The sequence below is a fragment of the Herpailurus yagouaroundi genome, unplaced genomic scaffold, assembly GCF_014898765.1.
Source record: "Herpailurus yagouaroundi ecotype Mexico unplaced genomic scaffold, PumYag 140, whole genome shotgun sequence".
NCBI classification, from domain to species: Eukaryota; Metazoa; Chordata; class Mammalia; order Carnivora; family Felidae; genus Herpailurus; species Herpailurus yagouaroundi.
In genome coordinates this window covers 86,123,055-86,149,818 of record NW_024412395.1, presented here as the reverse complement: position 1 = coordinate 86,149,818, position 26,764 = coordinate 86,123,055, and the positions used below count along the sequence as shown (strand labels likewise).

Sequence of the window (26,764 nt, the reverse complement as noted above, 5' to 3'; positions counted from 1 at the left end):
CTCAGAAATGGCCATTTCAACCTTGTTGCACGAAGGCTTTCCTTCAGCTGGACGTGTAGTCATGGAGCAGATTACGGCACAGTGGGCAGGCTGAGCCCGCTTATGTGCCCCAAAAGGTCACTGCATGAAGTCATGAACAGCAGTCAGCTCAGAAGTGTGAAATCTGGATGTAGGAAAAAGGCTTTTGCTTACTTCATTACTTCTTTATAAAGTTTTGTGACGATCACATACCACTTCTTTCCCTATTTTTGAAATTTAGATATAATTCATCTTTCTGAAGTGCGCAGATCGTAAGTATACTGATTGATCGGTTCTGGCAAATGTACATACCCACGTAGTCCCCACCCCTGCCAAGATCTAGAACATTCTCCTCATCCCCAAAAGTTCCCCCGTGTCCCTTCCCCAGTTAATCTCCTCCCCTGGTCCCTCTGTTTCCAGTCCTTGCAAACAAACACTGATCTAATTTCTAGTTCAGCCTGTTCTAGAACTTCATATGAGCTGAATCATACAGTACATACTCGTATCTGGCTTCTTTCACTCAACACGTCAGTGAGATTCATCCATGTAGTCACATTCCTCAGCAATTTGCTCCTTTTTATTGATGAGCAATATTCCATTGCATGGACCCACACCAGTTCGTGTTGTCGTCTGTCAACCGTCACCTGCTTTCAGTTTTTTTATTATTAGGAGGAAAGATGCAGAGAAATTCATCTCCAAGCCTGTAGGAGGGCACATGTGTTCTCTCCCATAGGCAAATATCTGGGAGCAGGGTCGCTGGATTGAAGTTGACGGTGTTACACATTCTCACTGGGGACCTCGTGATCAGGACGAAATGGAGCCAGAGAGGTGGGGGGGTGGGTGGGAGAGGAAGGCTGGAGTGAGGAGGATGTGGCGTTCTAGGGCAGAAGATGCCATGGACGGTGATTTGGAAGGCCCCAGCCTCAAACCGGGTCTTCGTCTTTGGACAAGTCGGGGGTCCAGTTTCCTCATCTGGAAAAGAACAGCCACCGTGTTAAAGAAGATGGAAGGTGGGAGCACGTGGTTTCAGGCAGACCCACCAAGAACATGGGCGGGTCCCTATCAGACCTCTCGCCCTGACTTGGAGGTGGGAAAGCATGGCCAGCGTCCCTATCACTGGGCATAAGTGAGGAGAAGGTCACGCTCTTCTTGGCTTTCTAGGTAGCTAGGGAAGAATGGATGAGTGACTAGCTTCAGAAAGTCAGTTCTGTATGGTCTCTAGCTCATAGCTTCCCAGGGCCAACTTCTTGTCTTCTGCACCTCTTCCTCCGTAATCCAGCAGAGCAGGGGGGCCAGGCCCGGATTCGCATGCTGGTAGCCAGTTGTCCGCTGGGAGAGGAGGGAGCCACGTGAAGGACCAGGGAAGGTACAGGGATGCCCTTCGGTGCTTGTAGAGGGGAGCTCTTCGATGAGACCTCAGCTGTTGTCCCCGGGGAAGGAAGCACAGCAGAAGGCTGAGAGCTGGTCCTTGGGCGACCGCGTCACCAGCCACCCTGCCCCCGTGGCTGCTACTCCACACGCTTGTCCTCCTGCTGTTCTGTGATCCGATGGAGTCCCGGAGAGCCGTGTTCTCACTCCTTGTCTCCCCCAGTTCCCTGCAAATAGTAAGCGCCCATTGGACAAATGAACACACCATGCTTCTTGTGCCTTCACGTTGGGAAGAGGCTGAGGCGACCCTTTGAAGGCCGCGCAGGATGGCTGCGTTGCCCGAGTGACCTAATGCCGGGATCGTTATTTCCAGAGCGTTACATTTTCCCACTGCCAAGCCCAAGTTAAGTCTCAAAATTCTCAGTCCCTCGCATGAGACTTTCCCTTTTGTTTATAGGCAGGAATATTTCCCCTCTGTGTTCCTGCCTCTGGCAAGGCTTTAAACATCGTCAGGATGTTTAAAAAGCACACCGCTCAAAGTAGAGCTTCGGGGAGGGGGGAGAAAAAGAGGATAATGTGAGCATTATTTTGGATTTTTTTCCCCCTCCTGGCCAGGGCCATGGCTGTGGCTCTGATTACAATAATTTTGCCTGGATCTATTAGGTCTTGTTTTATCAAAGTGACTTACTCTTGTTTTTCTTTCCTCGCTCCTGCAGGCATGGCCTTGGGAGGGAGACAGTCTGGCAGCGGTGAGAAGCATAAGGAGCAGGAGGGGAGCCGGGGGCACCGGGCCTGGATGTGGAGCGGATGCCTCTCCTCTGGACGCGCACACAGCGCCCTCTGATTCTAGCGCCCAAGGAGCAGCATCGCCACGGACTTTGACTTCGCTTTACGAAATAAAAATCAACACAACGTGTAAAGTAAGCTGAGGTTCTTCGGGCTCTAGTCCTGGCACAGCTCCAACTGACTGGGAGGAGCCACTGGGCAGCTGGGCCCCTCAGGGAGCTTCCATTCAGAAACTCCAGTAAAAGAGTAAGGTAACAAAGACAAAGGATGTCCTTAGAGGTTACGGTGAGTGCTGAGCACCAAGGCTTGGGGATGAGAAGAAAAGCAATTCAAGGAACTGCCATCTCACCGCCTGTCTCTCACTTTCCTTCTTCCCGGTGTCCCGGCCAAATACAACCGCCCCTCAGCCACCCCCCCATCCCCACGCCCCACCCCCACACAACGATTTCCCTCTGGGCTCCAGGTGTTTACTTGGTCTGGAATGCTCTTCCCTCAGCCCCTTAAGGGTCAACTGCTTCCTTCCCAGGGTGTGGGCCCTGGGTGTGGGACAGTGACCCCATGTACTCCTGGGCACAGGAGCATTTGGGTGAATCACTGGATCGTATTCTCCCTGTTGTGTCCAATGGGCCAGTGTTAGCTTCCTGGGAGGATTCTTGTGAAGGCTAAATTAGAGAGTATGTATTCAGCATAGTGCCGGAACATAATAGGTGCTCAAACAAATACGGGAGGGAATAATAATACAGAATAATGCATGAGTGTTCGGGGAGTCGTGGAGCGTCAGATACAATCAGAAAGGGATCCAAGATCCTGAGCTCTGACTGCTTGAAACGCTATCTTCCTTGTCACAGTGCATGGCATACAGTCAGCACGTGACCAACACTCACCCAATGAGTTATTCCATATGGAAAACCATGGATGGTAAACTAAAAAGTCTAGTGTTTATTTTGTCTTTTTATTCAACTAACATTAAGTGCTAACTGTGTGCCAGGCACTATGGCAGCCTCTGGGGAGACAAAGAAACTGGGCCCTGTCCTCCAGATGGCTACAGAAGTCAGATTTTAGGAGGGATTTGGGGATGGGGGTGGAGAGGAGGGTTGGATGAACAGAACCCTGGGGAGGGTAGGGGGGAAGCCGAGAGAAGCTAGCGTGGCCTGCCAGGCCAGGCAGAGCTGAGGGTGGCCAGAGGGCTGGTTTGGGAGACAGGCCAGAGGAGAATTCTCAGCAGGTAGAAGGACAAGGTGGCATGAGAGATTTCCACAGAGGGGACTCCAGAATCCCAGGAATTTGTCTGATCCCTGAAGAGCAGGGGTTTTCCCAGCACCCCTGGGAGGAGGTAGCACCTCTAACCACATCTCACCTTCCACCCCCGGCCCTTCACTAGAAACTCTGTCCGGTCCACAACAGGGCATACTGGGGCTCACACTGACCTTCAAATGTAGGGAGCAATTTCCCAGTGCAACCCACAATACAGAGCCCAAGACCCGTGGCTCAGAGACTTTCCAAGAGGGAAGGAACTGGACTGAGCTCAGAGGAGCTTAACTGAACATTAAGCAAACACCTTTCATTATAGCAACTCAGGGTCTTTCCATTCGTCTCCTTAATGTGCAATTAACTGTTCCCACTTTATGCCATATTATTTCTCTTCCTCTGCTCTCTTGCTCCCTACCTCTCTCCATGGGGTGAGATTTTAATTTATCCATTCATGTAACAATTATCCATTGAGTACCAACATGCCAGAGATACAAAGAAAAACAAGACAGAACCCCAGCTTTCCACCTTGGCAACAGTTATTGAAAGTTAAATGTCATCACAGCCTTTGACTCAGCAGGTTCAACTCCCAAGAATTTATTCTAAAGATACACTCCCACAGGTGCCAACACTATTACATAAAAGGACAATTCTTGAACTATTTTAAATACCAATTCAATATTGGGAATAATACAAAGGTTCACCAATAGGGAACCGATAAAATTGATTATGATAAATGTAAGCAATAGGATACGCTAATGGTCAAGAAAAGGGTTGATCTTTTATGAGTATGTGTGCCTCCATGCTGATTTCGCTTTATTTCTTATTGAAGCGTACTTGATACAATATTATATTAGTTTCGGGTGTACCACAAAGTGATTCAACATTTATATACATCGAGAGGTGATGACCACTGATAAATCCAGCTGCCATCCATCACCATAGACAGTTGTTACATATTAATAACTATATTCCCGATGCTGTACATTGTATCACTGGGTCTTCTTTATTTTACAACTAGAAATTTGTACCTTTTAAGCCCTTTCCTTTCTTTTACCAGACTCTACCTGCATGCAGCCCCTCGTCAACCACCAAATTGTTCTTTGTATCTATGAGTCCCTTTTTTGTTTTTTAGAGTCCACATGTAAGTGAAATCATGCAGTATTTGTCTTTCTCTGAGTTATTTCACTTAGTGTTATGCCCTCCAAGTCTTTCCATGTGGTCACAAATGGCAAGATTCCATTCTTTTTCGTGGCTAATATCCTATTGTATGTACCCAGCACATCTTCGTTATCCATTCATTGCTGACAGACACTTAGGCTGCTTCCGCAGCTTGGCTATTGTAAATAACACTGCAATGAACGTAGGGCTGCACATATCTTTTCAAATTAGTGTTTTCCTTTTCTTTTTTAATAAATCCCAGAAATGAAATTGCTGGATCTTATAATGGTTCTGTAAAAATATTGATCTTTAGGGGCGCCTAGGTGGCTCAGTTGGTTGAGCGTCTGACTTTGGCTCAGGTCACGATCTCGCAGTATGTGAGTTCGAGCCCCGCGTCGGACTCTGTGCTGACTGCTCAGAGCCTGGAGCCTGTTTCAGATTCTGTGTCTCCCTCTCTCTCTGAGCCTCCCCCGTTCATGCTCTGTCTCTCTCTGTCTCAAAAATAAATAAATGTTAAAAAAAATTAAAAAAAAGATTGATCTTTATGGAAGATAAGGAAAGATCATTAAGAAAGATGATTCAGTGCAAAGACCATGTATATCACTTTTTTTTAATGTATGCAATTATATACATACGAGGTCTATCTAGAATCTACAGCTGAGCTGTCCAACATGGTAGCCATGAAACTTGAAATGTGGCTGGCTGGAATTGAGATATGCTGGAAGTACAAAATGCACAGCAAATTTCAGAGACTTAGTACGAAAAAAAGGAATGTAAAATATTTCAATTGTTCTTTATTTTGATTACCTGTTGAAATGACAACATTTTGGATACAGTGGGTTAAATAAAACATACTACTGAAATTGATTCTACTTTTTTAAAAAGTGCTTTTGAGTATATCCACAAGAAAGTGTATAATTATGTATGTGGCTCATATTATATTTCTATTAGACAGCAAGCACTATTCTAGCTCGGAGCCAGCAAACGATTGTCCCGGGGCCAAATCAGGCTGAAGCCCACTTTTATAAATTAAGTGTTATTGGAATACACCCACGCCCATTTGTTTAGGTACTGTCTGTGGCTACTTCCCGGCTATAAGGATAAGACTGAGTAGTTGTGACAGAGACAGTGTGTCCACAAAGCCAAAAATATTTACTATCTGGCCCTTTATAGAAATGGGGCCTCAGTGTTGCCCCAACCCCCATTCTAGAAGAATCTATAGGAACCACCGTCTATAATGGCTACCTTTAGGGTGGACATGAAGGCAGATTTTTAGTTGCCCCCACGCCCCACCCCACAATAAGATATTATTTTTTTTTTTAATTTTTTTTCAACGTTTATTTATTTTTGGGACAGAGAGAGACAGAGCATGAACGGGGGAGGGGCAGAGAGAGAGGGAGACACAGAATCAGAAACAGGCTCCAGGCTCTGAGCCATCAGCCCAGAGCCCGACGCGGGGCTCGAACTCCCGGACCACGAGATCGTGACCTGGCTGAAGTCGGACGCTCAACCGACTGCGCCACCCAGGCGCCCCAATAAGATATTATTTTTGTCAGCAGGGAAGAAAAACAATTAAAAGAACTTTTAATTAAGAACCTGCCCTCAAGGAGTGCGCATTCTAGTAGGGGGTCAAGCAAGCAAGGAACTGAAGAGTCAAGGAGAAGTACAAGGTCATTGTTAGATGTTTGAAATGCCAAGTAGAGTAATAACCAGTGACTGCTGACAGCTTAGAGATGGCCACAGTGTGCCAAGTAATGCTTGATAGATCTTATTTTGTTTTATCACAACATCCTCATTTTACCTTTGAGGAAATTGAAGCCTAGGGACAAATAACTTGCTTAATGAAACACACCAGTCTCTACTGGGGAGTTACCCTGGAGAAGCGATCCGTCAGATCAAGGAAGACTTTTACTAACTATAGCTCTCCCTGACTCTATCTCCCTAACTAGCATTTTTGTCTGTTTTTCTATAATCAGATTGAGCAGGTGGGGGCTATGCTTCTCTGGGATGTACTAAACGTCTTTAAGAATCTTTTCATTATAAGCAATGACCTGTTTGTAAATTACTAAAACTACTCAGAAGCAAAAAAGTGACTGTGCCACTCTGCACCCTCCCCCCCGCCACATCCCCAGTGCTCCCACTGGAGGGTGGCCTCCCAGACTTCATACTTAAAACATACACAGTGAGGGGCGTCTGGGTGGCTCAGTCAGTTAAGTGTCTGACTTCAGTTCAGGTCATAATCTCACGGTTTGTGAGTTCCAGCCCCATGTCGGGCTCTGCGCTGACAGCTCAGAGCCTGGAGCCTGCTTCGGATTCTGTCTCCCCCTCTCTCTGCCACTCCCCCACTCGTGCGCTCTCGCTCTCTCTCTCATAAATAAACATTAAACACACACACACACACACACACACACACACAGTGCTTTTAGCAGAAGCAGTGTGTGATGATACTGTCAGGAGACTGGCTTTTATCACCTAACAATAAAGCATGGACTTTTTTTTACATGATAGCACTCCTGATCTACTTAATTTTTTTTAATAGCTACACGTGCTTTTAATAATCCTCTTTTTAAATGAAAACATCGGTTAAAGTTCTGATGGAATACTGGAAAAATACCTCTTAAGAACGACTTTTACCCTTTAGTCTTTGCTTTCAGGAAGTGGATTTATGTTTACGGCTTCTCCCAGCAGCAAGCCAGGGGCAGCTCTGGCTGTGTTGGAAAACGTGTTGCTCATTAGTTTTCAATCCCTAACAGTCTGCAGACAAACAGCCAGAGATGCAACTGAACGCAGCGTCTTTACCCCTCAGGTGCTTACACAATCTGCTGCGTTATACACCTGTAAAACCCAAGATAATAACTGTCCCAGTAACTACGACTTGCCAGGGGAATGTCAAAGTCATGTCCAGGCAGGGTAGGTGGAAGAATAACACCGTAGTGTCTGCCTCTCTTTTTCTACTTTTCCAGCCACCAACCTCCCTTGAGCCTTTTCGCCTCGTCCCTGGACTCCTGTTGAGGTCTCCAGGAGCCTCCTAACCTCAGACACGCTCTGGTACAATCCACTTGGCATGGGGTGGCCAGATTACACTCCCCCGAACACTGTTTTGTGCATGTTGCCCTTGGATCAAATCCCTAAACAAGATTCCAGATCTTTATCTTGGCATCCAAGGTCGTCCTCAGTGTTGTCCCAACCCATCATTCTGGTCTTACCACCGAGTCACTCTCTAAGCTCATCTTCCCATCTCCACCAAAGAGATCCTCTTCGCCCCCAGTTCGTCTTGCTCATTCCAGACCCTGCCTCTGCTAAGAGAGCTTCTGTCTGGCTCTCACAGTCAGCTCCCACAATCCTCTTGTTCTTTCTAAACCCTTCCCTAACTCAAATGAAATTTTCCTAAAGACTTCTGAGTCCCTCAAGCCCAAACCTTTCTCTGATCTTACCATGTTTCGATTGTTAGTTACCTTTTATATATAGAGATTGTGTACACCCCAACTAGGCTGTACCATTCTCACATATCACTTTATATCTTCTGTAAAATATGTGTGAGCACCTTCCATATAATACATGCTACAGATAAATATTGGTACAGATTCATTAGGAGTATTTAGGCACCCAAGTGCCTGGGTGGCTCAGTTGTTTCATGATCTCATGGTTCACGAGTCTGAGTCCTGTGGCCAGCTCTGTGCTGACAGCTCAGAGCCTGGAGCCTGCTTTGGATTCTGTGTCTCCCTCTCTCTCTCTCTGCCCCTCCCCAGCTCACGCTTTGGTCCTCTCTCCCTCAAAAATAAATTTTAAAAACATTAACGAAAAAAAAAGAGGATTTAGGTTACTTCCAGTATTTTACTAGAAAAGAAATGCTGTTTGAATAATTTTGTACCTCTGTGAATATTCCTGTAGAACAACTTCCTCCGGTGAGAATTGTTAGAACAAAAAGCATATCCATTTTTAGTTTTGAAATATATTTTCACATTGTCCTCTTTGAGGAACTGTAATAATTCACACTCTTAACCATAAAGTTTGAGGCACAGCCATCATATTGAGTGTTTTTAAAGGAATCCATTGAGCAGAAGAACCACACTTGATTAAACGATTTCCTTATTTTTGTACATTTAAGCTTTGTCCCTATTCAATACAGAAATCTACGTTCATGGTCCCAGAAAGTGAGAGAACGTGATCCTTTGACTTATAAATCACGTAGCTTCTCCACAGAACAACAAAAATCCAAGCACCAACTATTTCACATACACAGATGTACTCCTAAAACAGTGTGTAAAACTGATATTTTTGTAAATAAAGTCAAACAACCAACCGGAGGATTCAGCATAGTTCCGTAGAAACAACACAGATTGAAGGTCAAAGGTATAATTTTTCATCTTTTTCTTACAAGTTGTAAGACTTTGGACAAGCCGCTTAATCTCTCTGAGCTATAATTTTCCCCTCTGAAAAGGGACCTAGTATTTTATGTTTTGATATGAATGCCAATGTTTAAAAAAAAAAAAAAAATCCATCTAGCTTGAGCTGCTAGCCAGCTCAGGAACCATGCCTCAGTCACTGTTTCATCCCCAGTGTCCACAGCAGTTCCTGGAATGTAGCATATAATCAATATGTAACAAATAAATGACCAGTATTTTATCTACTTGTCCATAGGATGAGTGCCTCGTCAAAGGTCAGATAATAAACGACCAAGAAAAGTTAGAGGTGGTCAAGGAAGGAGCTCACACGGGCACATCTACCTACTAGTCTGGCCCATTACCTCTCCATTTGAATTTGACCAAAGACTCCATAATTGTCCCCAGCTTTGCTCTATTCCAAGTGAAGAGCTGTCAGGAAGGCGCCTTCTATAACCCATTTTCAGGGTCATTCCCCTTCCTTGCTTATGTATCCCACACTCTTAAGACATTGTCTCTGGTCTCTGGGGAAATGAGACTTTACATCTGGGCTCCAAGTCTACCTCCCAGCCCTTAGACCCAACACATTCTCGGGGTCTCTGGGTGGCTCAGTCTGTCAAGCGCCCGACTCTTGATTTCAGCTCAGGTCACGCTCTCATGGTTGGTGAGATGGAACCTCGAAGAGGGCTCTGTGTTGGGCTCTACCCTAGGTGTGGAGCCTGCTGAAGATTCTCTTCACTTCTCACTCCCCCACTCTCACTCTCTGTCTCTCAAAAACAAAAACACCCACATATTCTCCAAAATCATCCGATTTCCAACTTAATGGATCTCTCCCTTTTATTTGGGTAAAATGTTTTATCTAGACGAAATTAAAATACCCCTGGAACCTCTCTCCCACCTTCCCCAACCCTTCCTTAACTCTCTCCCAATGGAGTTCTAGGACCCATATTACTTTTCCAATATCTTCTCAAGCTCTCACGGTTTTGTGTCTGCAAGCCAGCTCTGTAATTTATGGAAAGACCCAGAGAAGTTAAACGATCTACCCAAGTTTACAGAGCGAACTGGGCAGGGGAGTGGATTTTACCTCTGATCTTCAGGTTCTGGGTCCAGAGCTGGTTCAACAGCCCTCCTCTTCCCTCTGCTCACTCCCCATGGCTTCACATTTGTAAAGTGCTTTTGTTTGTCATATAGTCATAACAGTCTCAGGGGGCATGGCCCCATCGCTATTGCTAGGTACCAACCATCTCAAAGTTCAGAGGCTTAAAATAACCATCACTTCCTACTCCAGCTCCCGCGTCTGCGGTTCGTGGGGACGCCGGGTAGGCAGAGCAGCTGATCTTGGCTGGGTTTGCACACGCATCTCAGGGGCAGCTGGACAGCTCTGTTCTGGGCGGGGCTGAGCTGGACTGGGGCAGCTTCCTTGGGGGCCCCCTGCCCCACATGTCTCTCAACTTCCCCCTGGGACCAGTGGCCTAGCCCAGGCAGGCTCCTCTCATGGGAATAGCAGAGACGCAGGAGAGCAAGCCCAACCACACAAGCATGCCTTCAAGCCTCTGCTTGTATCCCACCTGCTAGCATCCTATTGGCCAAAGCAGGGGTCATGGGCAGAATCAGTGGGTCAGAGGATACCCTCAACTCTTGATGATGGGAAGAGCCACAGAATCACATGGCAGAGGGTAGTGATAGAGGGCAGGATAAAGCTGGAGGTCCTAATGCAATCTACCATGGCTGTCAAATATCAAGCCATCCTAGTGAAGCTAAGTTTTCTTCTTGCCTAAGAGTGTAGACCCGTTCTCCAAACCACGGCCCCCCTTCACATAGGCCCACGGAGTACAGGGTGTAGCAGGAGCAGACACTGAAGGCACTCCCGTCGCTGGCGACTTGAGTGCAAGGAGGCACTTCGGCGGCTGCCGCGGGTAAACAGAGAATGAGGGTGACAAGCCGGCACTGGCTCCAACCTCCCGGCTGTGTCTCCGGCTGTTCCCACCCTAACAACTCCTCGCACGTGATTCACTGCTCCAGGAAGAGAGAAGTAATTGAGGGTATAATTTATATTGGAAGACTTGCTCTGAAGGAAATTAGACAGCGACAGAGCCAGCACTGTGGCTCCAAGGGAGTTTCCTGCCAAAGACCAGAGCAACCCAACCAACCAGTGTCCAGGGATGTGGGAAGCAGGGAGAGGAGAAAGACCCCTGGGGGTGGGGGCTGGGGAGAGATCTCAAACAAACAGTAGTGGGGCGCCTGGGTGGCTCAGTCGGTTGAGCATCCGACTTCGGCTCAGATCGAGATCTCACCGTTCACGCATCCAAGCCCCGCGTCGAGCTCTGTGCTGACAGCTCAGAGCCTGGAGCCTGCTTCGGATGGATTCTGTGTGTGTGTCTTTCTCTCTGCCCCTCCCCAACTCACGCTCTGTCGCTCTGTCTCTGTTTCTCAAAAACGAATAAACATTAAAGACATAAAATAAAAGGGACAGTTGCAAGAAACCCCAAAGCAGTCTTAGAGCAGAAATAGAAAGAGGCAACAAACCCCACAGTTTCTGAGATGTGTTTTGCTTTCTGGAAGCGTTTACGAAATAAGGCTTACACGTGTGACACCAAGTTTTCCATGAAAACTTCTCGACACGATCCCTCTCACGCTCTACCCCTTCCGTTGCCAGGATAAACATGCTAGGAGGGCAATCGCATACGTCACGAAATGCAAACAAACTGAACAAACTCGGCGAAACGGAGAGCCTCCAGCTCCCAACTCCGATAGCTCGGTGGTGATCCGTTCCAAGTCTCGTTCAGGTTGGAAGCTAGCTGCACAGAGACTTTTGTAGTTACGCAAAGAACAACACTCACACGTGACTCGCTACGAATGTTCGATTAAATAGTCATAGCAACATCACCTCACCAGCCACAGAGTGGTAATGACAAAGGTCACAAACCTGTGCGTCTGTGGCTTAGAGGAAAAGTCAAAGCCCTGCAGCCCAGTGATGCCCCTACCTGCGCTTCCCCCCCCCCCCCCCCCCAGGGGTTCAGGCCGTCTCCAATTTTCTCTCGTTGAGTGTAAGGCCTCCAAAACCTTTCTTGGCCGGTCTCCTCACCTGAAAAAGAAAGTGGTCAAACTACATGCTCATCAACGTCCATGCCAGCACACACAGTACTTCGGTGATTCCCCCCACCCGCCTCCTCCAACCGCGCCTTGAAAGAGTCAAATCAGAGTGCCAGGAATCTTTGCCCAGGTATTTAGTAACAGAGGTTGCTTGGCACAGATATATAAAATCAAAACCACAGCGGAGATAACAGCAAGAAGAAATGCTCCAAGTGAAGCTACGCCAAACTGTGTGCCCTCGAGCAACTTACTTCATCCTTCGTGCCTCAGTTTGCTCAGTCTGTAAAATGGGGGAAATAAAATAACCTACTATTATTGAGAGTTCCGAGGACTGAGTGAGACAGCGCGTGAAGCATTCAGTGAGGGACTTGGGCACATAGAAAGCACGCCATGCGTTTTTTTAAAGTATTAGCTGCACATGTGACTTCGGCAACCCTCGGGACGGCAGGTATTTCTTTCCTGAGAAGGAAATGCTGAGAAAATTGGTTTATAAATGAAGGATTTTGTTTAAAAAAAAAAAACCCAACTTTTTCAATTCTTATTGACTTGCTGATGTGCAATAGGACTTATACACGTAACGCAAGAGGTGACAGCCTGGCTCAAGGCAGAGGGGAGTTTGAGTTTCTTATTTGCTCTAATTTTCTTTCACCTGTATCTGTGCGTTTGGTTTTCTTGCATCCCGTTTCCCTACCCTCAACCAGTAAGACGTGGTTCTCCATCGTGGCTGCACGTTAGCGTCATCTGAGGGAGCTTTAAAAATCTCTGCACCCAAACTCTGCTGTCGGAAGTGAGGATAGAGGTAGGGGTGGGGTTCGATGGAGGGCAAGCATCTGCATGCTTCTAGAGTGCTTGTCACATTCTGATTCGTGAGCTGGGCCCAGGGGACACCGGTACCTTCCGTTTGTAAAAATTCGCTGTGCTGCATACTTAGGACGGCGCACGTTGCTACATGCATAATATACTTCAATAAAAAGTTACACAGGAATCTCTATGCTGAAATTGCACTGAAGAGCAATTAAGTCAAAATCTTCAGGAGTGGGACCCTGGCATCAACGTTTTTGTAGAGCCTCCCTGGTGGTTGCAATGTAGAGCCTAAGTTGAGAACATGCTGCGGACGTTCTTGAGGCCACAGGGGACCCGGGTCTCAGAACTGGCATTCAAGCCGACAAGTAGAAAGGCCCTTGGAGCATCTAGGTGGCAGTGTTCCTACCACTCACCATTTCGTACTAGACCTATAAGGAAGGAAGAGGCACGGATGCGAGCTTCTGTTGCAATCAGTGATTTGCTCATTGCACATGAATCCATAAATGCAAGCCTCAAGAGCACGTGGATGGGAACCGGCAGTCCTGTGGCTGTCCCTGTCTCCAGCACCTGCACGGGGCTTACCGAAGTCACCCCAGCTTTGCGTCTCTTAAGAGGAGGCTCTGGGCTGTGCTTTCTGCTTACCTCCCCCAAGTTTCCAAGAATCTTAAAATCAAAAAAAGGTGTTCCTTACGTGCTTCCCGAATCTCCCTTTCATTTATTGCAATTGCACCTACATCTTCTTCTCAGAGTCTGGGGGGAAAGGAAGAACGATATAGTTGAACATATAGTTGAACATCATTAACACACTTTTTTCTCTCTCCTTTGCTCTATATTTCAACATTGCAGGAATATTTTGGATTTTTTTCCTGAGTGCTATTCACTTAAAACAATTTTTCATAGGGGCGCCTGGGTGGCTCAGTTGGTTAAGCGTCTGACTCTTGTCTTCGGCTCAAGTCACGATCTCACAGTTCGTGGGTTCGAGCCCCCGTGTCAGGCTCTGTGCTGACAGTGCAGAGCCTGCTTGGCATTCTTGTTCTCCCTCTCTCTCTCTGCCCCTCCCCACCCCCCACCCACGCACTCGCACACTGTCAATAAATAAATGAATTAAAAAAATTTTTTTTTAAATTGGCATCATCCTTATATTTTATTTTTGATAGAGAGAGAGACAGAGCACAAGTGGGGGAGGGGCAGAGAGACAGGGAGACACAGAATCCGAAGCAGGCTCCAGGCTCTGAGCTGTCAGCACACAGCCCGACACGGGGCTCGAACTCACAAACTGCGAGATCATGACCTGAGCCGAAGTCGGACGCTCAGCCGACTGAGCCACCCAGGTGCCCCTAAAAATTTTTTTTATAAATGTGTCTCCTCAAAACTATAATTCTCTTGAACACTTAGTGTTACTGGATAAAGATTTAACAAGTTAATTCAATAGGCACTTACAGGGGCTTGCTACATAGAAGATTCTGGGCTGGGGGTACATGGGTGGCTCAGACGGTTAAGTGTCCGGCTCTTGATTTCAGCTCAGGTCATGATCTCGCCGTCATGGGATCAAGCCCAGCAACAGGCTCTGCACTGAGCATGGAGCCTGGTTGGGATTCTCTCCCTCCCTCTTTGCACCCGCGCCCCCCCCAAAAATAAACATTTAAAAAAAAGAAGAAGTGGGGCTCCTGGGTGGCGCAGTCAGTTAAGCATCCGACTTCAGCCAGGTCACGATCTCGCGGTCCGTGAGTTCGAGCCCCGCGTCAGGCTCTGGGCTGATGGCTCAGAGCCTGGAGCCTGTTTCCGATTCTGTGTCTCCCTCTCTCTCTGCCCCTCCCCCGTTCACGCTCTGTCTCTCTCTGTCCCAAAAATAAATTAAAAAAACGTTGAAAAAAAATAAAAAAATAAAAAAATAAAAAAATAAAAAAAAGAAGAAGATTCTGGGCTGGGCTGTGAACGCCATTGATTCCCACCTTAAAGGAGCCCACATTGAGGTAGAATAAGACATAATACTAACACAAGATGGGCTGTCAGACATTCTGCAATATAGTTTACAAATAAGCAAACCACAGTAGTATGAAGTCAAAAGATAAATTCTATAAGTGACAATCACCAAAGTTGCTTTATATAAAAGAGCTGGGTCTATGGTTGAACAAGGATACTTGGAAAATTGCTGATCATCTAAAGGTCCATAAAGTGTTATATTTATTTTTGTATTATTTTCCCTCACAATGTCACTTCCAATTTGAAGTTTCATGCTTATGCTAGAGTCAGAAGTTTTTTCTTTAGGAAGAGTAACTTACCATCTTTTAAAAATAAGTGAGAGTTGTTTGCTTCTGTGTTAGATGAGATCGACTGCATAATTTTGCTAAAAAGACTTGAATACTTTGCTAGCCTCAGAAAAATCACTTAATTAATAAACCATCAAGGATTCAGGAGCAGTGGTGTTCCCCAAAACTAAACCTAAATATGTCCTCATAAAATTCAAACCGATGAGGTCCACATTCTGCCAAAGGATGTAAGCAATGGCGTGGTCAGTACAAGAGCGCTGACGGAGAGGCGAGAATGGTCTGGAGACAGTGGTGCTACCGGTTCAGGCTGATGCAGAGCCCGAAGTCCCTCTAAATGTTAGAAGGACCGCTCATGATGTCTCTTCCAAGATTCTTCAAGCTGCTTCCTGGAGTCCAGCGATCTCTTCATGGCTTGTTTCCTAGCCATTTAAACACCTTTGTAGATACAACACTATGATCCATGAAAGGAAAATTGATGCTGGACTTCATTAAAATGAAAAACTTCTACTCTGTGAAAGACACTGTTAAGAATAAGACAAGCCACAGACTTGGAGAAGATAATTTGCAAAACATGTATTTGATAGAGGAGTTACATCCAAATATACAAAGAACTCTTAGAACTCAGCAATAAAAAAACAAACAACGACACGCACTTTAAAAAGTGGTCAAAAACGCTGGACAGACACCTCACCAAAGAAGATACACATATGGGAAACAAACATATGAGAAGATGCTCCATACCATATTAGGGAATTGCAAATTAAAACGATGAGTAACTACTACACGTCTATCAGAATGGCCCACATCCAAAACACTGACGACACCACATGTTGACTATGATGTGGGTCAATAGGAACTCTCATTCATTGCTGGTGGGAATGCAAAATGGTACAACTACTTTGGAAGACAGTCCGGGAGTGTCTTACGAAACTAAACATCCCCTCACACACATACAGTCCAGCAAGCCTCATGCCTTGGTATTTACCCAAAGGAGTCGAAAACTTACGTCCACACAAAAACCTGAACACAGATGTTTAGAGCAGCTTTATTCATACTTACCAAAACTTGGAAGAAACCAAGATGTCCTTCAGCAGGTGAATGAATAAACCGTGGTACATATAGACGCTGGAATATTATTCACCACCAGAAAGAAAAGAGCTATCAAACAATGAAAAGACATGGAGAAACCATAAAATACACACTACTAAGTGAAAGAAGCAATCTGAAAAGGCTAAATACTGTTATGTTTCCAACTGTATGACATTCTGAAAAAAAAGGCCAAACTATGGTTGCCAGGGGTTGGAGAGAAGGACAGATGAATAGGTAGAGCACAGAGGATCTTTAGGGCGATGAAACTATTCCTTATGGTACCATAATGGGAGATACTTATTATTATACATGTGTCAAAATCCATAGAATGTACAAAACCAGCAGTGAGCCCAAATGTAATCTGTGGTCTTTGGGTGATAATGATGTGCCAATGGAGGTTCATCTATTGTGACAATGTACCACTCTGGTGTGGGATGTTGATAATTGGTACAGCTGTGTGTTTGCGGGGGAGGAGGTATATGGGAACTCTTTGTACTTTCTGCTCATTTTTGCTGTTAACCTACAACTGTTCTAAAAAAAAAAAACAAAACAACAAACCACCCCAAAAGTGTTTATAAAAAAAAAAGAAAAGAAATAAGCTATCAAGCCATATCAAAGCCATGAAGGAAACTTAACTGCATATTACTAAGTGAAAGAAGCCAGTCTTAAAAGGCTATATACTGTATGATTCCAACTATATGACCTTCTAGAAAAGGCAAAAGTGTAAAGAGAGTAAAAAGATCAGTGACTGTCAGGGGTTGGGGTGGGGGGTAGGCAAGTGATGATTAGGTGAAACACAGGTGGGTTTTAGGGCAGGATGCTATTCTGCATGATACTGTAACAGTGGATACATGATAGTATTTGTCAAAACCCATAGAACTATACAATATAAACAATGAGTGCTTTTTTTTCAGTTTTAGGTGTAGAATGTAATGATGCATCACTTATACACAACACCTAGTGCTCAGCACAAGGGCCCTCCTTAATCCCCATCACCTATTTAACCCATCCCCCCACCGACCTCCGCTCTGATAATCTTCAGTATGTCCTCTACAGTTAAGAGTCTGTTCCTTGGTTTGCCTCTCTTTTTCCCCCCTCTGTGTTTGTTTCTTAAATTCCGCATACGAGTGAAATCATACGGTACTTGTCTTTCTCTGACTTATTTCTCTTAGAATGACACTACACTCTAGTTCTACCCATGCTGTTACAAATGGCAAGATTTCATCCTTTTTGATGGCTGAATAATATTCCATTGTATATACATACCACATCTTCTTTATCCACTCATTGTTTGATGGACATTTGGGCTCTGTCCTAATTTTGCTACTGTTCACAATGCTGCTATAAACATCAGGATGCATGTTTCCCTTTGAATTAGTCTTTTTGTATCCTTTGGATAAATACCCAGTAGTGCTGGGTCATAGAGTAGTTCTATTTTTAACTTTTTGAGGAATCTCCATACTGTTTTCCAGAGTGGCTGCACCAGTTTGCATCCCCACCAACAGTGCAACTTTCTCCACATCCTCACCAACATCTGTTGTTTCCTCTGTTGTTAATTTTAGCCATTCTGCCTGGTGTGATGTGGTATTTAATGGTGGTTTTGATTTGTATTTCCTTGATGAGTGATGTCAAGCATCTTTTCGTGTGTCTGTTAGTCATCTAAATGTCTTCTCTGGAAAAGTGTCTATCTGTGTCTTCTGCCCAATTTTTGACTAGATTATTTGTTTTTCGGTGTTGAGTTTTATAAGTTCTTTATAGATTTTGGACACCGACCTTTATCAGATAGGTCATTGCAAGTATCTTGTCCCGTTCAGTAGGTTGCCTTTTAGTTTTGTTGATAAGAATGAATTCCTAATGTCAACTATGGGCCTTGGTTAATAATAATATATAAATACTGGCTCACCAGTGTAACAAATGTGCCACACTAAGACAAGATATTAATAACAGGGGGAGAGGGGTGCCTGGGTGGCTCAGTCAGTTGAGCGTCCAGCTTTGGCTCAGGTCATGATCTCGCCATCTGTGAGTTCGAGCCCCGCATCGGGCTCTGTGCTGACAGCTCAGAGCCTAGAGCCTGTTTCGGATTCTGTGTCCCCACCTCTCTCTGCCCCTCCCCCACTCATGCTATGTCTCTGTCTCAGAAATGAATAAACATTTTAAAAAATTAAAAAAATAATAACAGGGGGAGATGTGAGTGGGAGGAGGGCATATTGGGAATCCCCAGTATCTGCTCAATTTTCTGTAAACCCACAACTGCTCTAAAGTCTATTAGTTTAAAAAAAAAAAAAAGTGCAGCCCATTGCTTGACCAGTTCTGTATGTACCACTTATTTAAATGGTAAGTCATTTTTGCAGTGTGCCCCTGGGCAACAAGCAATGACACAGCACAGCCCATATGGGCTGAAGGGTTTCGAAGCCAGCAAGTCCTTCAGAGCCATCCCCTCACTACAGCATGAGTAGGAAGGCAGAAGGGGGACCAGACTGTGGTGTATGGTACACGAGCTTCCTTTTTTTAGCTACAACCGAGGAGTCACCGAGCACACACGAAGGCAGCCCAGCAGGGGTGGCAGCATCCTGAAGAAGAGCTACACTTGCGATTGGTTTAACCAAATAATCTAAATAAGCAGATAACAGCCAAATAATTCACCCTCCGTGATCTTCAGTTTCCCCGCTGGTACAAGTGAGGGTGTTGCTACGGATGTTGCCGTGATGTTTTCAAGCCTTCCCTGACGTTCTTAACAAACACACGGGAACATTCTTACGTCTTATGTCTTATGATGATGATAAGGAAGGGGATATGCGTGACCGTTTAGGACACGAGATACATTATTAAGGAAGATAGAGGAGGGCTCTTCTTGAGGATTCCTGTTTTTAAAAAAGCTTTTCTAGGGATTAGAGATTTTGTTACTTTCATTGCTGTTATTCACCCACTTGTCACTTGACATCTAAGAGTCTAAGACTCTATACCTTAAAGCTAAGAGTCATACCCTCCACCCATGATAAAGACCTCAGAAGTTATATTAGCCCTGAAAATAGGTTTCTGTCAAGCAGGGCCTTCTATTGATAAATTTGCTAACCCAAAAGCGAGAAGCAATCTATCCCTCCAACCCGATAGCTCTTCAAGAGTGGTGGTTCTGCAATGAATTTAAAAATCAGAGACAAGAAGCACTTCCCCCTACTTGAGATTGGAAAGTGAGCATTCAGTAAGAGAAAACCAGATCCAGAACTGAAGAAGCAGGTTCAAGCCTGTGAAATTCTAAGTATCACAACTGCTGAAGAAATATTTAGCAGACCAGAAAATAAGCACAGTGAGTCCAGGCTCAGTGAGACTGAGGCTTTCCCTAAGCTCCAGCCAGTGACTACTTTCTCCCTCTATATGGAAAAGAGGATTGCAAAGAGACTTCAGATTGAGATTCACTTGAATAGTTCCTACTGCATTGCTCACTGGACAGTATTCTTTTTCCTCCCCAAGGTGGTCATACAGCAAGGTGGTCGCCTCAACCACTCATTCTCATCACTTGGCATGAAGTTGTCTCAGCACAGATATCCAGCATGCAGTGGTGAGAAGGGTAGGTTCCTGGAAGCAAGACAGAAGGGAGTTCTAGGGGCGCACCCCCAAACCAAAAGGACTCAGGCTACAGGAGCTCTCACAGTGAGAGCCACAGTGAGAACCTATTTTCGGTCATTGAAGCCTAGTTTGGATTCTGGTTTTGGAAAAAGATAACATTTGTTCTAAAAAAAAACTAGGGGACTTTTTCAGGGGGAGAAAGGGTTCTCTCCAGCCCTGCTTTAGAGCTAAAAAGGAAAAAGTGTTGAGAATAACAAACTTTTTCTTTCCATGAATTCATGTAGTAGATGTCTCAAAATGACTGGCAAATATTTATAATTCCTAGAATGTTAGAGGCAAAAGGGTGCCACAGGGCCCTCTGGTCTCCTCATTCTATAGTTGAGAAAAATGAGGTCCAGAGAGGTTAAGTGTTATGTCCAAGGACACACAGCTCACTCACAAGATAAGACTTGAATCCAGGGGTGCCCGGGTGTCTGAGTTGGTCAAGCACCCTACTCTTGGTTTTGGCTCAGGTCATGATCTCATGGTTTGTTAGTTCAGGCCCCACATCAGGCTCTGCGCTGATAGTCCGGGGCCTGCTTGGGATTCTCTGTCTCCCTCTCTGCTTCTCTCTCTCTCTCTCAAAAATAAATAAATGAAAAAAAAAAAAAAGACTTGAATCTAGATTGTGCATGTACTAGCCAATGCTCTTCCCACTATATTGTGTTCCGTTTACCAGCCCCACAAGAAGATACCCATAGACATTAGTTTTTAAAAGCTTGGCACTAAACCTGTGACTAATTAGAAGAGTGTCCCACCACCTTGAAGCCACCAGCTAAGATCCACTGTGCCGTGTCTCAGCACACCTGAGGCCTTGTGGGTAACCGGCTCAAAGCAAGATTATTGTCTCAACTCAGCTCCCTGTGTCCAGGTAGCCACAAAATGGAAATTGCTTTACTTGGGGAAGAACGGGATGGGATGAAAAGACAGCATGTTTAAAATGGATAAAAGAAGGTACTTTTTTCCCCCACTCTACACAATTGACCTGGGGAACTCACTGCAGCGGGATATTAAGATCAATGGTGAAGATTTGTGTTTTAAAAGATTAGACATTTCACATGCATATCATCGTGAGCGAGGTTCAACAGGATGAAAGTCCTCGAGCTTCAGTGCCTAAGCTGATCGCCAGCTGCGTCCGGTAAAAAGAAAAAAAGTTGTCTACTTGGTCATCTAAGGTCTCACAGGAAGGCAGGTTTGGGGTTTTCCACTCCAAACTAGTGGTGTAAACCCAGTGTGCATTTTATTATGCTCAGGGATGCTGTCGGCCACGAGTTAGCAGGACAAACAGTAAGGGATGGCTTGGTTTTGCTTCCTGATACCCGGGGCCTCAGTTGGGAAAACTTGAGGCTGGGGGCTGGAATCATCTGGAAGCTCCTTTTGCATACGTCCAACTCCTGGCCTGGGATGACCTGTCCGCTCATTCAGCTGGAAACGTCACCTGGAGCACCTACATACAGGTTTCGAGAGGGAGTGCCCCATAGAAGAAACATTTCCAAAGACCAGTGCTCCAAGAGAAGCAGGTAGAAGCTGCATGACCTTTTATGACCTATCCACGGAAGTCCCGTTGCATCACTTCCGGCATAATCTGTTGGTCAAAGTCATCACAAGCCCACTGAGATTCAAAGGGAGGGGACACTTAGGACCTCCCACTTCCCTCCTCTATGGGGAATGGCAAGTTTACATTGCAGAACACCTCGGATGGGAGAAGTTTTTGCAGCCACCTTTGGAAAATCCGATTTCTTAGGCAGGCGGTGAGGGATGTGAGGTTGCAGGAACATACAACCGATTGGAAACAATTGATACATAGATAATCACAGCACAGTAAAATAAACTCAAGGTAGTTATTTCCTCCTCTTTTATTTTTTTAAATTTTTTTTTTCAACGTTTATTTTATTTTTGGGACAGAGAGAAACAGAGCATGAACGGGCGAGGGGCAGAGAGAGAGGGAGACACAGAATCAGAAACAGGCTCCAGGCTCTGAGCCATCAGCCCAGAGCCCGACGCGGGGCTTGAACTCACGGACCGCGAGATCGTGACCTGGCTGAAGTCAGACGCTTAACCGACTGCGCCACCCAGGCGCCCCATATTTCCTCCTCTTTTAAAGGCTGCCATAAGAATTCTTTCCCCGCCCCCCCCCCCTTTGATAAGAGTCATCACATTTAAGTGTTTTCCATCATTTTCTGTCTTGCCACTAGACTGGAATCTCCATGCATTTAGTTCCCTGCTGCAACTCCTCTGCCTAAAAGATTACCAAACCCATAATAGGCACTCCATAAATATTTGTTGAAAGAGAAGGAGTAAAACTCTGTAACAGAGGAGTGAGGGAAGGGTTGTGGGAATACAGTCTACAACAAACAGCTCAGCCAGACAGGAATGACATTTGAGTGGGTCTTGAATACTTTTGAAGGATGAATAACAGTTTTTCTGGTTAAAAAAAAAAAAGAGGGGGGGGGAAGAGGATAAATGTTTGTCCTTAAATTTCTTCAGAGACTTCTATTACCCAAGTTTAAGTGGGCAGATCGTCATCCTGAATCTACAGACTGCACGTAGTAGTCACGATGTTCTCAGTTGCAAGTGACAGAAAACAGTGACTCAGTTGGCTTAAGAAACTAGCAGTGTGTTGCATCACATAAGAAGTCTGGAGGCAGGCGGTTCAGGCAGCCTCAATGTCATCCCTCCTCATGTGTCAGCTGAGCCCTTTCACGGTTGCAAGACGGTGCCCACAATGGTAGGCGCTGCACGCAGACAAAATAATATCCAGCAACAAGAGAGAGGGCTGCTTCTCCTCTGGAGTAAAATCTCTCCCATCAGCACGCCTCCTTATTGGCCAGAACTGTGCCCTGTGCACCTGTGTAACCTATATGCTAATAAGAGGAAATGGGGGAGCACGATGGGTTGCACCAAATACATGTTACTTGAGGCTTGGACTGAGTCCCCTTGGAGCACATGGCCGTGCAGAAAAGTGTAGACTCAAAATAAAACAAAACCAAAAACTGGGGTTCTGTTAGGAAAGAGAAGAGATGAGTCTTGAGTGTCAATAGTGTTTGCAACATTATGCTTGGCGAAGGTTAAGGTTCTGTTTTCTCACTTAATACTTCCATTTATTTCTTTGTTGTGCTTTTTGCTCATTTCCTTTCTCCTTCTGCATTAGTAGTCAGTTGAATAAGTCCAGCACCGTATCAGTAAAAGCATGTTATTTGTAGAGTATATGTATGGATCTAAATTTAAAGATAACATTAATTAGACATGAATGTGATTTCAGGTAAAAACGTTGATTCAGATGCTTCTGTTACTCCCTGAGAGCCACTTGTCCTGTGCTCTTCTGTGGCCTTATGCCCTTTACTTGTGCAGATTCCTCTGTCTAGGAAGTTCTCAGTTTTTTCACCTGTAGTAGATACTAGGATTGTTTCTGTTATATCCTTCTAGAAATCTTGTTGGAGAAACTGGACACTTGAAAATGACATTTCCCAGACTCTCTTGCAGCTAGGGTCTGGATACAATATATGTTTGGTCAACCAGGTGCATTCCTCGGAGATCCAGCAGGTGCAAAGGGAAGGCACCAGGCTGCTTCAGCTGAGGCTGGCAAGCGCAGTCTCAGAGGTAATGCAAAGAGGCCTCAGTGCTGGACTCCATCCTGTCTCAGTGTCTAGTCGCCAGGTTCATGGGCGTGAAGGCAGCTGCGGCAGCAACACCACTGATTTCTGGGACTCGGCTACTGTGGTGGTCCCTTGAACTCAACAGTCCAGGTAGCCTCCTGACTTCTGCCCCTCCAGCCTTTCCAACAATTTTGCGAGGCCCTGCTTGATTCTCAGTATTAAGTCTTCCTCTGCTTGAAATACCTGGGGTGGTTTCTCTTTCCTGTACTAAACTCTGACTGATAAATTGCCTAACTCCTATTCGGCCTTCTGGGCAGAGCCCAGGTCTTCCTTGAGCCACCAGGTTGAGATAGGTGCATCTGCTATGCTCCCACCATGCCCTGCCTGGAAAGTCCCTGCCTCATCATCTTTGCACCCCAGCACCAGTGCTTGGCCCACAGCATGCGTGACATCAATATTTACTGACCTGGACCTGCCGAGATGCCAGGGAGGTTCTAAGTCTAAGGGGCGTCCCACCTCATGCCTGGTCTGCAAAGCTCAGAGAACAAATTGGCTCTAGTCTCACACTGGATTCCAGGTGAATCCAGAGTCTTCAGCTTCCTCACACATTAGCCCCTCCTCCACAAGAGGCCACACCAGAATTGAAGATTCAACCTGGTCCCTAGGAAAGTGATGCAAAGGAACAAGGAGAGTTGCTTCTCTCAAGATTTACCATCTGGTGGTTCTCAGGACCCTCTCTGCTGGGCTTAACTTGAGGTCTGCAGTCGATGGCCGCATAGGCTTTGGAGTCAGGAAAATCTAAGTTGGAAGCTATGTAACCCTGTATAACAAGTTACTTAACTTGTCTGAACCTCCGTTTCTTAATCTATAACATGGAAATAATAATATCGCCCTTACAAGATTCCAGAGGCAAAAGAGATGATATACATAAAGTGTTATTATTGTCTCCACTGCTGTTAACCATATCATCACCATACCACAGTTCTGTTGCTTTACACCATTTTTCCTTCAGTCCAAACAGACTCACATGCAATTAGGCTGCGCTTCTCTATACTTTCTCCCGAGGTGCCCCATTTGCACACTGATGTGATTAACCCCTTTTGCAGAAGATCCAGCTGGGCCCAAGCTTGGGGCTGGACTGAGAAAATGACAAAATCATCCGTGTCAGTTATTCTTGAGCCTAGCTAAAAATCAGGATCACCTGGAGAGTTAAAACAAAACAGCAATACAAGCAGGCAAACAAACAAGCAAAACCAAAAAATGAGATCTCAATGGTCCCTGAACTAGAGATTTTGATTTAATAGGGCCCAAGCATCAGTGTTTCTTAAGGCTCCCCCAGGTGATCATAATGTGCCGCTAAGAGGCACAGTTTAATGTGGGAAAGATTAGTACTTCCATTACCTTTGGGGGAAGAAAAAGCTTTTGCTTTTCTATAATCTCCACCATACCACCATGGTGGAGCAGAAAGGACTAAAGATTATCGTTGAATTATTCCTCTTATAATGTGAACAAGGCATTCTCATTATGCACATGGGTAAATGACTCCTCTTGTCAATTCTCTGATTAGGGTCTTGGTTTCTCATGTAGAGGTGTGTGATCTGGTAAGAGAAGAGATCAGAAACGCTCTAGGACATGGAAGGAGCCAGTCTGGAAACACCTGCGAGGGATTCATGTCGGCTGGCAGTGTCTCTTCTGGGCCAGCACTGTGTACGTTTGCATAGTGACTGGCTGGTTGCACTTGCATTCAGGGCAAGTGAAATGATCTCTGCTTTGGCATAAAATGTATCTAATATCTAACTACCAGAGATGGCTGGTGACGGCTGAGAGTGTGCTCCACAGAAAGTGCATCTAAAAAGTGTAACTTTCCCCCATTATTAAAGTAATACGCAAAAGAGAATATAAAACGTTGGGAAAACAGACAAGTAGAATGAACCATAGTGGAAACTAATAATAATGACTAAGACTATATAGACTTCCCAGGCACTAAATGAGGTTCTAAGCCCTTTACCGTATAAATTCATTTATCCCCTCACTACAACACTATGAAGGAGCTAACTATCTGTAACTCCATTTTGCAGGCAAGCAGAGAGCCCCTGGAGCTGTTAGGTGGTTGAGCTGCTAGGCAGGGACAAGGCTTGGACTCATGCTGCATTTGTATATCGTCAACCTCAGAGATGTAAGAGAAGCTGCATGCAAGGATTCAATGCCAGCTGCTAAAGTTTAGGAAGGTAATCTCATTCATGTTGTCAATCATTCATCCACTTATTTCACAAATATTTACTGAAGGTGTTTGTGTGCAGCATACGGTTCCAGGCTTGATTATGAAGACACTGAAGATTATACAAAGTTAACCTGTCCAGTCATTCCTATAGCACGGAACTCTCAAGTGTGTCAACAGAATAATGCATAGATAAGGAACACAAGTCTAGTGAGATTCAAAATGCTCCAACTATTCCCTGGTGACAAAATCCAAAGCCAGTGCCTCAACACTTTTGGAATATCACACACTTACTTGATAAAATGTTTAATTTTTTTTTTAACATTTATTTATTTTTGAGACAGAGAGACACAGAGCATGTACAGGGGAAGGTCAGAAAGAGGGAGACACAGAATCTGAAACAGGCTCCAGGCTCTGAGCTGTCAGCACAGAGCCCGACCTGGGGCTTGAACTCACGGACCGCAAGATCATGACCTGAGCCAAAGTCGGCCGCTTAACCGACTGAGCCACCCAGGCGCCCCAAATGTTTAATTTTTTTTAAATGTTTATTTATTTTTGAGAGAGAGAGAGAGACAGAGTGTGAGTGGGGGAGGAGCAGAGAGAGAGGGAGACACAGAATCAGAAACAGGCTCCAGGCTCTGAGCTGTCAGCACAGAGCCCAATGCAAGTCTCAAACCCACAAACTGTGAGATCATGACCTGAGCCAAAGTCGGATGCTCAACCGACTGAGCCACCCAGATGCCCCCCTTGATGGAATACTTAGCATCGTTCTCTGTATTTTCATCAATTCATAAACACGCAGGACAATAATTTACGTTGAATTTCATGAATTTCACTTTGCAGAAACATGTTTAACATAGTTGTGTCTTCAACTCAGAAACTGATGTTTCTTGGATGAATGGATGGATGGATGGACGGATGGATGGACGGACGGACAGACGGACGGACGAATGGCTACGAGTGGAAGTACAGATGAGCGAATTCATTGACAAGAATGCTTCCAAATTGCACCTTTAAAAAATCACGTAGTGTTTTCTAGTTTGTTAAATAATAAATTATGAGTCGGGAGACCAATTTGGTTTCTATCCTTCTGATGGACTAAATTGGTCACCTCAAGCAAGCCATTAT

The 26,764-nt window shown here is 45.2% G+C and overlaps 1 long non-coding RNA gene across 1 annotated transcript in view; it reads right to left on the bottom strand.

The window, feature by feature from the left end:
* Nucleotides 1-420: 420 nt before the first annotated feature.
* The window catches only part of LOC121030982 (uncharacterized), a 28,431-nt gene continuing 2,087 nt past the window's right edge, over nucleotides 421-26,764 (bottom strand). The window contains exons 2-3 of the long non-coding RNA XR_005790494.1: nucleotides 11,948-12,048; nucleotides 421-990 (exon numbers count right to left, since the gene is read on the bottom strand). This is a non-coding gene — a long non-coding RNA (uncharacterized LOC121030982). The remainder of the gene's footprint in view (nucleotides 991-11,947; nucleotides 12,049-26,764) is intronic.